Genomic DNA, 15,325 nt, shown 5'->3' on the forward strand with positions numbered 1-15,325 from the left:
AGAACACCATAATTAGATGCAGCTGACAGTTAACTGGACTGACGAGTGATTTACATTCGACACAGTAAGATGGCTATTGATTTTGAGCCATAAGTCACTTCATGCTACAGATCAGTGATTGTACATCTTACTGCTACTGCTTGGAAATAGCTTCCATACTATATATGGTATTCTTTACTACAATACTAGAAGAAAATCAGTAATGTTTAGAAACACATGAGGGTGAGTAAATGATGACAGAATTATTTTAACACAGGATGAAGTCAAGTTGCAAAGCTGGTGGCTTTCTGGAGATCTGCACCAGTGTCAGATGGCCATTACTTATTCATAAGGATAGATCTGCCTCAGAATGAGGCCCTGAGAGTGCTGATATTTATCTGCTTACTCTAGCAGCGAAACTGCTGAGATCTCTGCATCTGTCTAAAATCCATATTCAAAGCAGACAAGATGTTTTTTAAGGTGTTCACACATGGCAGGTTTGTTTGATTAAAACAAACGCTAGTGTGATTGTTCTGTTTGTGTGGTTCCTTTTAATAAGCATCTCGGTCTAGACTGGGTAAACCCATCCCGATCTGCTGGCGATTTGATTTCGCCCTGCAGCTCAGGCTGGAAACCTATAAATTTTTCATTCCTGCTTCTGTTACAAACTTGCAGGGACCAATCACAAACTGGCTCATCCACCTGGCGGTGCGACTGGCAGATTTAACACAATGATGGAGAGAGAAGCGATTGATCATTGGTCTAATTGGTTGAAGGACTATCCAGTTTCGTACAGTCATTTGAACCATGCCCGTTGATCAAACATCTTCTGCAGTAAAAATACAGAGCAGACTCCCTAGACCAACGTTCAATCTTAATAGATTGAGCTTGGTCTGGTGATAGCCAGACAAGTCTCGGTCTGCTTCCAAACAAACTTTGGTGCAATTTAACTGAAATATGAACGCAACATGGACCAAAGACAAGATATAATATAACACCAAATGCGACCCCAAAGAGGACAGAATGCTTAAGCATAACTGGTTCTTCTCATGATGTTGCATAATGTTCAATGCACAGTGGCTAGTGGTTTTCCAAAGTTACTAGCCACTCTTCATTTTTGACAAGGCTTCTAGTCAATTTGTTAAATAAATATCAATTTTTGAGAAATGAAGTATGATTAATGATCCCAGCGATTGTGTCACATGTGGCGTTATGTTGAAAATAGTCTGATTTTCTGTGGTGTTTTTCACAAACAAGATTTCCATATGAAGGAGGATTCAATCGTGTTTGAGACTCACAGTATGTGATGTCCATGTACTGAACTCTTTTTATTTAACTATGGCAAGGTTAATTCAATTTTTCATTCTAGGGCACCTTTAAAGACAGAGAAACACTAACACCTGCTTTTAAATATAATTTATTCTCAAACAATATTTTCATCTGTGTTCTATCGGCTATGAAATATTTTAATCTAGCATATTTTGTGTATGATCACAAAGTCTAGTGAAATACATAGTTCCATGTGATTTGACAGTTTATTTGATTAAATATCACAAAAGGTATGCATCATACCAGACACCTTGATGAATACTTTACAGTTTGTTTTTAAACTGGAAGCCATCCTCTTCAAATGCTATTGAAGTTAGAAACGTGTACACCAATGATATATGTAACTTAGAGACATACGCTGCGTCCCAATTCGCCTACTTATACTACGTCCTAAAAGTATGTACTCTTTTTGTGAAGAAAAAGTATATACTTTTGAGTGTGTAGCAGAAAAGTATGCAAGCTTCGGGACATACTACTTCACCATCTTTAACGGACTCTGTCGCTTAGTTACGTGCATCCCGTCACCGTTTAACTGTCCTGTCAATCATCGTCAGATTCGTCACAGTTCAAATCCTCCACATTCAGATTAATCTCTTACCGTATCGGAGAGAAATGTAGCCGCTCGTTGATCTGCCATTTGTGGGTCTTTAATGCAGAGACTCTCCTCATGTGTTTGCAGTTTAAATATAATGATGCATTTAAAAGTTAATGGCCAAACGTGTCATTACAAAAGTTCACAATGCTGCTGCAGGTGAAATATAATGTGGACAACACTGAATAAATATATTTTTGTCAGGTTAAATATTGATAGGTTGTCACTCAAACCCCTTTATCTAAACTTCTCTACTTAACCGTCGAACTCGCACATCCGTCATGTTTGTAGTTTTTAACGCTTTTTATCCGCGTTTGTAGTTCTAGTCGAATCCCCATACACCTCGCAGTGGGTTGTGGGCAATATCAGCCGTTAGAGTGCCCATCGATTCATACTTCGAATTCGGACCGGAAATAGTAAACCATCCGGGAATCTTTGGAATACTCTTTTCAACATACTATGATTTGGGACATACTAATTCTATTTTCGAATACTATTTAGGATGGATAGTATGCGAATTGGAACGCAGGGATAGAGAACTCTAAATTTGCGAATATCGAACGCCCAACATTAAGCCAACTTCATGTCATTGTCATTGACAGTCACATCAGATGTGCTCTGGTTCTGCTGTGATCTTTCTTTGTTCTATTTCAGCAGCGAAAATAGTTTCAAAGTCAGTCAATCACTGAATTATGAATGAATCACATACATACATACATCACATGTACATCTCTGCTTTGTTGTTTATAATGAGTGCCAATTTCAGTGAGTGAGCACACTTTGAACTAAACTCTGCAGTTTCAGTGATGAATAATCTGAACACTTAAGTAGACATTGAATTCATAAGATCAACAGAATCGCACTTGATGAGTTATAATGTGCAACACGATTATAACAGATGACTTTTGAAAAGACTACAATTTCAACCCACCAAAGTGGCTAGTGGAACATCAGAGTGGCTGTGTTACACGCCACAGCTGAAATCCACCAGCAAATGGCGGGTGTTAATGTCAAGCCCTGCATACAGTTGTGCAAACCACAATCTCCTACAGTCGTACCACATTGCAGCAAGAGCAGATCACACTTATCACATAACGAGAGTAAAGAGAGATGCTGGAAAGGTGACGGTGAAAGATTTGCACAACAACCTTTGAAGTGTCATTGACCAATGTCTTATGGAAAATGTGCAAGATGGAAAATGAAAAATGAGCATTAAATAAATGATTTCAAACCTTGCATATTAATAGCAGCTCCCTGACACTCACAAATTATATACAATCTCTCCTCATCTGGTGTTATTAGTAATACCAATATTATGTACCAGTGTGAAAATGTCCTTAACATGGCCAAGTAAAAAACCAAGAGAACTGAACTACCAGTGTGAACACACAATTACAGGGATAGCTAACCCAAAAGTAAAAATTGTCTTCATTTATTCATCCTCATTTCATTGCGAACCTATATGACATACTTTCTTCTATGAAATATGAAAGATATTTGATCCATATAATAGAAGTCAAAGGTCACCAAAGGGGTTTAGTTACCAACATTACTCAAAATATCTGATTTTGGGTTCCTTCTTGTCAAGGTGAATAGAAATGGGAATAATTTGTGAATAATTTTTGAACCAACACATAACTGATGTTTTACTCTACAACATCCTGGTCTGATGTAGTTCTGTCCACCCTCCTTACCCCTCATGGAGTCAAACACTGGATTCAAAAAGGATATTTCAAGAAGATTTTTGACTTTTCTTACCGTTTTAAACTCAACAACAACAAACAAACTGACAAACAATTGACACTCACAGCAACACAGAGGGATTATAAAGGCCATCTGCTTGGGTCTAAGTCATTTCTTTGGTGCAACATAAGGGTAAGACACATGCAGAGAGGATGAGACTGTCTACAGTCCCGCAGACAGACTCATGTTCCCCACCTCTAATGAGGATCAGATGAGAAACATGATACACCAAAACCACACACACACTCAAAACATAAAAAGACTCCACTTGATGCCTGTGGTAGGTAAAGATGTAAATAATACCTTCAAATTTGTTACCAAATATTGCATGATCCATAAATATTGTAATGCTATACTGAATTTAACTGCATCTTGAGACAATTAAGCTATTTAAGGTCATTTAATAAGGATAATGGAGGTATATTAACTTACACATTTCTTAATAATCATTCTACCATTGAGAGCTCTGGTTATGAATGGAGAAACAAAAGAGACTAAATCATCTAAATTATTCTGTGGTTCAGCCAGAGAACACAAAAGCCATCAGGACAACCCCTCCGCCAGAAAGAAAACAAGCATCCCCATTTCTCTCACATACTTTCCTTTGATTAAAGGATAGAGCGCTATAAACACAGTCTAACGTATGTTAATTTTAGACAGAAGGAACACATGGTGCTTTGGTGTATAAATACACAAAGTGGAAAATGATAAAACATACAGGCAGACTGTTTGACCCACCAATCAGATGAATTGTTCAGACAGAGCAGGTTGGAGGTCACATCACAATTTGCAATGGAAAGTTTATGGGGACAAAACCTTCAAAACAGACACAACATTTGAGCACATATAAGCAAAGTCTATCGACTTCTGACAACACATCCTAGGAAAAACCCCTCCCAGAGGCGACTGTTCTCAGACTGACAATGCTTTTTCCTTACTTAAAGGAATCATTTATTCCCCCTCATGTTAATCCAAACCCTTAAGGCTTTTGTTCATCAAAACATAAAGAGGTTTTTAATGAAACATTTAAAGTCCAATCACTCAAAACGTTAATAATTCAAAAAAGTTAATAAGAGACTGTAAAATATGGTTTTAAGTTACGACCTTGTTATGAAGTTTTTGAATCATCAAAGTTTTGGGAGAACCAAGCAGTTTAATCCAAATCCAAAGAGACACAATATGAACATATTTAATTTAGGCTTTTGTTCACATATAAACTTTGCACATAAAGCAGAAGCTCAAATGTGTTTGCTTGATGTGCAGAAACCAATATGGTTTGTTGAGCTTCCATAATTAAATCTGTTCATCATAAAAAGTGATTTTGTCTCTTCAGAAGTCTTAGATAAAACTGCTTGATTCTTATGGATTACGTTTACAACGTCTGTATGAACTTTTAAAGCATCAGTTTGGGGTAAATCAACTTTCAAAGAGGGGACAAAAATCTTTCATTAAAAATATATTTGCTTGTGTTTAGAAGACAAACAAAAGTATTATAGAACAACATGAGCATATGACGGTGTTTTCATTTTTGGGTGAACTAACCCTTTCAAATATTCCGGCTTGTCTTTGTCTTGAAGGATTTTCAGAATGCAGGAACATTAAACATTACGTTCAATAGTCATTAAGCATGTATATGAAATTTGCCGGTCAAAGTAAGCAGGCTCATGTTTGTATGCCGAGTTGCCGACATGACTTATCAAAAATATGACTGTACTGCATCTGTGACCAACCAAGCAATGTAAATATCTCAGCTAATGGCCAAAAAGAGAAACTAAAAGACCAAAGAGTGTGATGTGAACTCCCAAGAGGAAAAGTTATCACAAGTTGCCAAGCTTTTGAAAAAGACTCATTCCATTGAGCTACGGAAAGAAAGAGCGACTTTGTTTTTTTGAATCTCACATGATAGTCAACATAAATCATCTTCCGTGAGGTCCAGTTCAGTGGGAATCACAATCGAAGCGCCTTACTGCCAAGTAAACGCAGCAGGGATCTCAATGGACAGCTGGATTCAAACCAGTCAACCACAAAGCAACTGAGAAGAAATCTGAAGACACTTTGGGGACTTTAAGATGATTGTATCTAAAGGTACGGCACTCCTAATACAACTATTAATGTTAGGGCTGACGCCAGCACAAAATAAAGCCTTGTCATGGTTTTCTCATCTATGCTCAGCGGTACAACGGAACAATACAAAAGTCTTCTAACATTTATGAGTGTGTGCAATATTTGCCAGTCCCATGTCAGACATCATCCAGTCAAGGCCGAAGCCTTCAAAAACCTCTTAAAGTATGATAATGGTACTCAATATCTGGCAAAATATTAAAGAATGCCTGCAAAACGTATGGTTTGAATTCTGACTTGAACTTAAAGGGAAAGTTCACCCAAAAAATAAAATTGTCTCATTTATTCACCCTCATGTTGTTCCAAACCTGTAAGACTTTCTTCTGTGGAACACAAAAGAAGATATTTAGAAAGATGTCCATTTAATGAAAGTCAATGGGGTCCAGTGTTGTTTTGGACCTCACTGACTTCCATTACACAGTCATTTTTCTAAATATCATCCTTTGTGTTCCACAGAAGAAAGTCAGTCGGCGAATTGTTGTAAATTATACTATTAAAGTGGGAACTGAAGTGGCTTGAAAGGTTTGGACAATATTTTATTGAGACGCATCGAAATTCTTTAGTTTGACAGAGGGTTCGATTCCGGATGCAGTCTAAATGAAGGGCAAGCAGCAAATCCCAAGGCTTGTGTGGACTCAGAGAGGGGCCTCTCTAATAACCACTCATAGACTATGCCACAGCCCTTCCCTCTTTAAGCCACAGACCACTGCTATGGTGCATCTGGCAGGCTGCTCATGGGCTTGGGGTGCAAGCTAATTGGCCACAGGAAGGCACAGTATATCCAATGATGTAGTGCATTTATTCCCAGCTGGACTGGCCCCTGCTGCAGGGCCAAAAGGTGACTTATAAGCACTCTGAAGCCGGCCTGAACAGTTGTTTCTACAGTAAGGAAAGTAAGGGGGGGTCGTCATGGGCCCCTGAGACAACATCCTTTTTGGTCTAACTCTCATTCTATCAGGCTTCCTTCCTGGAGCTCCAACTTCAAAATGCCAAAGATCTTTATCAAGAATACAACATAAAGATCCAGGTAAACAACAGCAATCAGAAAAATAAAATCAGAGAGGTTGTTGTTTTTTTTGTTTCATTAACATGGTTTTAAAAGGTCTCGTTGAGAACTTGAAACTGATGAACGTGTAAGAAGCTGTGTGTTAAAGGGATACTTCACCGCTTTTTCAGATTAAACTATGTTATTCCGTTAACTAAAACGAGTTGATACATCCCTCTCTCGTCTGAGTGCGTGCTCTTAATCTCTCTGACGCGCGGTGACATTCTGATAGCATAAGCTTAGCCCACTAAGCCCAGTTCATTCACTATGGTACCAAACAGAGATCAAGTTAAAAGTGACCAAACACCTCCACATTTTCCCAATTTAAATACAGTTACACAAATAGTTTAACGACCCAGTGTGGTGACATAAAATAAAACTAGAGGTCGACCGATTCATTGGGATTTGCCGATTAATCGGCACCGATAGGTGGATAAAGTCGTTATTTAGATTTTTGTGTGCACAATACCTATTTTCGTCGCATTGTAAAATTATTGTACACCCACTGTAGTGAGATGGACTTTGTATTGATGTTTTTAGTGCCTTTTATGTGTCTTGTAAGTGGGTCAGTGGAAATGTTACTAAAAGCCAATGGAGTCCTATCTGAAGCCTTTCTCAGCCATCAGCTTTGAACAAAAAAATCTTTAGTTGTTTTCCGAAGATTAACGAAGGTTTTACAGGTGTCCAACGACATGAGGGTGAGTAATTAACAAAATCATTTTTATTTCTGGGTGAACTAACCCTTTAAGGCAGCCTTTCTCAAAGTGGGTGCCGCGGCACACTGGGGTGCCCCCTGACTGTGTCAGGGGTGCCGCCAAAAAATTACGTAGGCTAAAAAAAAAAAAATCTGAAATTTCATATATAAAATATAGTTGAATTTATATAAATACATTCTTCTTCTTTGTATCCCTTTCGCACGTACGATCACACATTCACACATGTGATTAGAACGGTCAGTGCATCACGTTCATTCAAATGTAAATTCAAATGTGCTTTCGCGTTGGCTTGCACTGGAGACAGGCGCGCTCAGAGCTGTCATATATCACAGCTTTTCAGTGTTTTCAGCCACATAATGTTTAGTTTGGGTTTCATACATATACGTACTAACAATACAATACATTTAGAGTTTGTAAAATACACAATGATGAAAAATGAAGAGGCAATAATAATCCTTTCCATTATAATTAGTTTTATTCATATCAGATACACATTGTGTCAGTAACTTTAAAGTTTACTCTATTCTTCTCCCAGTTCACCTGCCACTTACTTTTATGTATTTTGGGAGAAGTGGATGAATTCACGTCTTGTAAATCCAACAGATCCGATTTTCTGAACTGCGCCTGCGGCGGTGATGGCGGCACCCGTCGTGCATACAGCTCAACGCGATCGTTAAGGTGTTTAAACAACAAAACACTTCCACTTGTATATATTTGACAATCGGAATATCAGATATTGCATGCCATATCTAACAAATTTGTGAATATTTTGAATAAAAAAGGAAAAATTACATAAAAGCAGATCATCATTCATTCAGCTCTGTTGTTGCTGCGGCGTGTCACATGACAAGCAATGACGCGTCACCATGGAAACCATAAAGTGACACATTAATAACGGTCGCTTTGAAAAACTCACGCTGGGGGGTCAGCCAGAATGTTTTACATTTGCGTGTGAAAGAGTTAAACATATGAGTTGATTAATAAAATTGTAAATTAATTTTAGATAAATATATATATAAAATTAACCATAAAAATCCGTCTCACATCAGTAACTGTCATGACGTCCTCACCGGGGTCGCGTGACTGTGCAGTTGGCTACATTGTTTTATAATTTAACCACGAAAATACATTTGATTTCACAAAGAGCAAGAAACAAGCAACAGCAGCATGGATCGTTTTTTAAAAAGAAAAGCCCCACAAGAACCGGACAGTTTTTACTTTGAAATGGAGTATTATGCTCTGTTCATTACTGTCCGGTCTAAATAAACAGGACATTTGCATTTAAATTTGGGTTATGCAGTGTTTTTAAAATATATTTTAAACGGGGGTGCCTTGAAATTTTATGCACTTTTGAAAGGTGCCCTGACTGAAAAAAGTTTGAGAAAGGCTGCTTTAAGGGAATAACATTTAATATTAAAAAGCTGTGATGTATCCCTTTAAACAAGCTATGAACAACTGCTTTTTCTACATGTCTTTCTAAACAGCTAGTGTGGTCGTGACCAGGCTTAACTTTAGCACTGAGATCACCACCATAATATACAGTCCAGAGACACAGCTGGAGAAGTGACAAAAAAGCAGGACCTTTAGAAAAAAAGGCTTAAAAAACATCAGCTGTGTGCAAATACAGTATGCTTGCCCAGTGCTTATCTGGACAGCCTGCAGACTGATGCAGGATCAGTGGATGTTTCTATATGCCAAGATGTCATCAGAGATATGAAGCATAAAGTTGTAATGAGGGAAGAATATGATTGGTGCAATTATTAACTAGAGTGCCGGTTCAAAACAGGACACAACACACTTCATGCATGAATGAGACGATTCTTAATAGAACATTTATTCTCCCCATGAATCTCTACACACATAAATTAGGGTGGGTGGGGGGAAAAGAAAAATAGAGATTCCAGGTATCTGGCGACAATATGTGAGAACGCAGTGTTTCTTATCGCAGATCCTAATCCAAACCCCATGCATCAAATTCAGAGCTGACAAAACTTTTCCTCCCATCCCATGGATATTGAATACTAAATCCAGTCACTTCCAAGTGAAAAGCCAGTCTGACTTAAGAATTCTAAGGCTATTTCCTTTAATTATTCCACATTATTTGGAGTTATTTATAAGAAGAAAAACACCAATCACTGTGGAGGTACAGGTTTAAACTCTTGAAATATACAATACTGTAAATGTAGGAGACAAACCATTCATAGACGTTTTTAGCTGAATGTTTTTTTTAACTAAATTAAGCTGCAGACAATGAAGCACCTAGGCATGCAGTGGCTTCTACAAACATTTGTGAAAGAATGGGTCACTCTTAGGAGCTCAGTGAAGCGTGAAGTTTAAGCGTGATACCGTGATAGGTTGACATCTGTGCAATAAGTCCATTCTTGAAAATTCCTCACTACTAAATATTCCACAGTCACCTGTTAGTGGTATTATAACAAAGCAGAAGCAATTGAGAACAACAGCAACTCGTTTAGCCACGTAAAATCACAGAGCAGGGTCAGTTCACGCAGAGGCGCACAGTGAGCAGAAGTCGCCAACTTTCTGCAGTCAATAGCTAGACCTCCAGACTTTGTGTGGCCTTCAGATTACCTCAAGAATAGTGCAAAGAGAGCTTCATGGAATAGGTTTCCATGGCCAAGCAGCTGCATCAAGCCTTACATCAAGTGCAATGCAAAGCGTCAGATGCAGTGGTGTAAAAGCTGGTCCATGCTGCCACTGGACTCTAGACCAGTGCAATTAAGAAGTGTTCTCTGGAGTGACGAATAACGCTTTCCTGTCTGGCAATCCTTCCCAGAAGAGTTGAAGCTGTTATAGCTGCAAAGAGTGGGACAACTCAATATTAAACTCTATGGATTAAGAATGGGATGACATTAAAGTTCATGTGCATGTAAAGGCTGGCTTCCCAAAAACTTTTGCCAGTATGGTGTACATTTAATAATTATGGAGAAGTAATCCATACTATCATGCACTTATTTCATCAGACCTTTAGCCCAAAGGCAAGCACATGCTGCCATTTAAAACTGACTTGATGTTGACAGACAATTTCCCATAAACTTTCAAAAGTGCTAATTGTGCATTATGTCTGCTGCCTCTGCAGGTATTAGGGCTGTCAACGAATATTCTAAATTTGAAAATAATTTGAAAATAACAAATTTAGAAGGTGAAAATTAATATTTGAATTTAAAATGTAAAAAAGGCGCGGGGGGGGGGGGGGGGACGCCCATGGTAGTAGCTGTATGCTTTGCGAGTGGGCGTGCTTGCGTGGAATCACTGCCGAAAGTTGACGGCGCATCATGCATTGAAGATGGCAGAAAGTTCAGAGCCCAACTCGACCGCGGCAGAAAAAACGATTTTAACTCTAAACATCTAAAGCCATGTCTGAAAGTACTTTGGATTTTGGTTGGTAGGAGGTAAAAATGTTGAGCCGCAAGATAAAGTTGTATGCAAGCTATGAAAGACACAGTTAGAACATCATGCCTCATTTTATTTAACGTTAAACAGAAACATTACTAAAGTGTAAGCTACTGTACTGACTGAAGAGATACTGCATGAATAAAGGATAAATGCACTGCTTCCACTGGTTTGATTATTCACCGTTTCATGTCAATGAAAAGTTCCATGTTTAACGTAACGTTACCACAGTACAGCTTGCTAAGAGCGCTGTAAAACTTCAATTAATATTAATAATATTTGTTTAAAATCACTGAACGAAGCCTGCTATATTTGGGACAAGATTTGCGACCTTAAATTGCTTGCACAAATCTGATCAGCACTCAAAGTTTGTTCATTTAAAAAAACGTTATGCGCCGAGAGAGAGGGCGAGAGGGAGTGAGGTCTGCGCTCTTGGCCATTATGATGCGAGCTCCAGATCATTAGCGGCGCCATCGCTCATGTACCCGCAGAGAACAGCTTTATCTAGTTGATTTACATGTTTTTGTGTTATAGAATACGTTGTCAAATATGTTTAAACGTTGTTTGAATATTCGTGTTTTTTTAGAAGGAGTATTCGTCATTTTTGAGGAATTTTGACAGCCCTAGCAGGTATGATAAGTAACTAAACATACATGTCATCAAATACACAGAAAAGTGCAGCAGAAGTGTAAAAAATCATCTCGACTTTCACAAACTTTTGAGGCTTCAACAGTAAAATTGTACTAATCACACCAAACTACAGAGCATCACAGAAATGCTGATCATGAGCTTGGCTGCCACTACCAATTAGGTGCTTAAACAGATCAATCCTGACCCTCAGCTTGACTTTATAAAACAGCCAGAGAATGTGAAACTGTATCTGATGCTAAGGATTGTCAAGAGGCAGCATAAAAGTTCTGCGGTCACACAGACCTCAGAGTTGGCCGTAATTATCACGGTAGGGGTGTGAGGTACCTCAGGAGGGCTGTCATATCGTACGACAATAAGTTCTACTTCGAAGACCGCATTTCGGTTTCCTGTGGATCTGCTATCAAAGAGGTTTGTATTTCACATTCAGAGATGAATCAATCATTTAGAAGGACCAGATTTTCTGTAGCTATTTAATCCTGTCTACACATCCCTGAACTGTGTGAAACAGAAACATTTCAGTCAGAGCCAGCATTCCAAAACCATCACAACCGATTACAGCCCATAAAAGAGGGAGGAGACTGGAACCAGAGAGAAAAAAGAGGGGAAAAAAAGAGCGAGGAGATTTTCAAGGTGAGGTTAGGGGATGGGTGTGGACCACCAGCATACTTGTAACAGGCACTGTCAATGTAGCATGCAAGCTAGAGAAGCTGAGTCTCTGCGAAAGCTCTGAGACAAAGGAAACCTGACAGCATAAGATAAAAATAATGAAAAAAATAATAACAATATAATATTACCATATAAAAAACACTGGTTTGACTTAGCTACACCATGAGAAAAAATACCGCTCATGAAACAAAACAAGGATGTGGTTTTTGTACAGAGCAGATTCTCACATTTAAGCAGCAAATATGAAGCACGTACACAATATGAAAATCACTATAACTGCTCTCAATATCCCGCTTTCTCAGTCTACGTGCAGCCTGCAAGCAGATGGGTTCGAGTCATCTGAAAATGTGAGGTCGCCATAGCAACAACTCACATGTGTCGTTTTCTCTTTTCAGTGAAAAGGGGACAATAGTGCTTTTTCACCTTCCATCTGTCTTGCTTGCTAGCTGCCTGCACTAACAACATAAGTGAAGTGAATTCCTTAAGAAGGAAGGAGGGAGGCTCTGTGACTTACGGTGGTATTTCACAAAGCAATCCACCATCTGCTGACCACTGCCAGGTTGACAGTTAAAAGGGAGGGGAGTCTGGCCAGTCTGACCCCCAGACCAAAACAAGATGTGTAATTAAATCAAGCTGATGAAGGCCATCGACACACCTGAATACAGAGAGTCCATGATACAGATCTCCATTACAGAAGCATTGCTTGGTTTCTGTGCCCCCAAATTTACAATTCAGTCATTGTTTATTCTTGCTCATGTTGTTTTAAAATGGCCTGCTGTTATTTTTCAGTGAAACATAAAACAGGGATGCACTGTCTACCATAATGGTCATTGGACAATATTGGATATTTAATTGGTGCACATTTCCCTTATTTTACATTTAGGAATACTGTCATCTTATTACATGGATTATTGATTTCTTGACATTTCTGGACATTTCTTGTTTAATTTTATTATATAGATGACAAAATGGCATGAATGATTTAATATAGCCATTCATAGGGCAATTCATCTGTTAAGAGCCAAGAAAGACAAAAAAAGAGAACATAAAATAGTACACACTGCTTGTGTTGAATTCCACGTCTTCTAAAATAGTGAAATTTAAGTTACATTTTTGACTCAATGACTTGTTTGTTTACAAATCAATAATCCTATCACAGTTTTTGTGGCCTTAAGAACTCACTGGAGGGGAACACTGTCAATTAATAATGACACAAATTGGTACCTTACAAAAAGCTATCATATGATAGCTTGATCAAATACCTGGAATATATATATAAAAAAATGAACAATAATGCGTTGACTATTCTTTTGGTGTTTTTTAAGTAATTTCTTTAACCTTAACAGCTGTGATCACTAGAAACTGTCCCTGTATGATACATATAAGTTTGCAGATTCTTAAAATAAAACATTATTTGTCTCACAGAAGAAAGTAAAGCAGGTTTGGAATGATAAAATCAATGATGAAATGTGAATTTTGCGTGAACTATTCTGAAGGAAATCCAAAGACACAAGAAGACAGAGGGACATTTTATGCACCAAGCCCAACGTCCTTGGAACTGACAAACTATATTCAAACTCAATCTTGTACAGACCACATAACTGGTCATTGCGATTGCAGTTGGGACGGTCGTGGTTAGAGCGGCCACAGGGCCAGGCTCAGTGTGGCCTTGACTGCTCCTCTTTTCATGCAGTGATGCAGAGGAGGAACTAAGAAATCACTATATCTGTGGGCGAACAGAGTGCTCCAGATGTGGGATTCTACAACATTCCTTTAAAAAAAAAAAAAAAAGCAGAAGAGAAAAAAACATGAAGACAGATACAAGAGAAGAAAAAAAAGTGCAACTTTGGTCCCAACCATACAATAAATGCCATGTAATTTACAAATCATCATTCTGGGGATGCATGTATATTTTTAGAAAGCAAATTAATATTTGTGGATAACTATAAATTAGTCGGATAAACTCCTCTGACAGCTATTAGGGTATATCACCAAAATGTATTTCTCTGTGGTCACAGATTTGCTATTTTGAGTATGGAAAAAGTGAGCCCCGTGCTTGTGGCTTTATTGAACTTGTGTGATCTCCAATTAACGAGGAAGGCCCATTTTTTCCTTTTATTGTTTTTGTTTTTTTCTTATTTTTTTTAACCTGTTTTAAAACTGGGCGTTAAAGGGGACAACCGAGCCCAGAGGAAAACAGATGTCATGGTCTTAAAAGCCCAGTTTGTCAACTGTCATTAGCCAGTCAGTGAAATGTAGGCCTACTGCAAGTTTCACAGAGGGAGCGAATTGCACTATAGGCTTTAAGGGACTAAACACAATGATGTATTCTTTAAGAAAAGCATATATAGTTAAAACCATATCCACAACCTGACAAAAGTCTACATTTGAATGGCTCTGTCACTGGGTTACATTTAAGTCTGTAACATGCCATACAACATGAATGAATGACTATGGCTTGCAAAGGAAGTGTGGACTTTGTTCCAAATAGTCGTGCAACTAACTTATATTCAGAGTGAATTTTAAGCTTATGTATGCTATTTTTTAGATCATGTGCTAATATAAACAATGCTAATAAAAAAGTCTGATACAAAAACCATAATAAAAAGACTAACAACAATGAAACCTCCTTAAACTTTTCTATTCCACCCTCCATAACAGTTCTCACACAGGATCTAGTAACTACATTTCCAACGACGTGACTCAACGTAACAAGATAACGTTACTGTTTGTGACAGCAACACATCAGCTTCAGAGTAAACAGCGAAGCATTTCGCGGGTAAACTGTATATTTGGGAAGTTCAGCGCGTCCACACCGACGCCTGCGTGCTCATTTCTATCGTGTTGAATGTCACTCGACACCGCTGTTCGGATAATTCACAACAATACATCTCTGATCATGCCACGAGCCATTAGAACGTGCACATACGTTACCTGAACAATATGAAGAAGAACATACGAGAAAATCCTCCGGCGTGTTTTGCAGGTTCCTGCTTTTCCACTACAATTCCTGAGTTCAAATCCACCGTGGATGTTCCAGCAGGAATTTTCCCACCGAAGGAAAGAGCAATG

The 15,325-nt window shown here is 38.4% G+C and overlaps 1 protein-coding gene across 2 annotated transcripts in view; it reads right to left on the reverse strand.

Moving 5' to 3' along the window:
• ccdc102a (coiled-coil domain containing 102A) overlaps window positions 1-15,325 on the reverse strand; it is an 83,469-nt gene extending 68,144 nt beyond the window's left edge. For both annotated transcript variants that reach the window (XM_067442624.1, XM_067442632.1), the window contains exon 1: window positions 15,188-15,325. The gene's annotated coding sequence lies outside the window, so the exon portion shown is untranslated. The remainder of the gene's footprint in view (window positions 1-15,187) is intronic.

This window comes from Pseudorasbora parva, chromosome 1, assembly GCF_024679245.1.
Source record: "Pseudorasbora parva isolate DD20220531a chromosome 1, ASM2467924v1, whole genome shotgun sequence".
Lineage (NCBI taxonomy): Eukaryota > Metazoa > Chordata > Actinopteri > Cypriniformes > Gobionidae > Pseudorasbora > Pseudorasbora parva.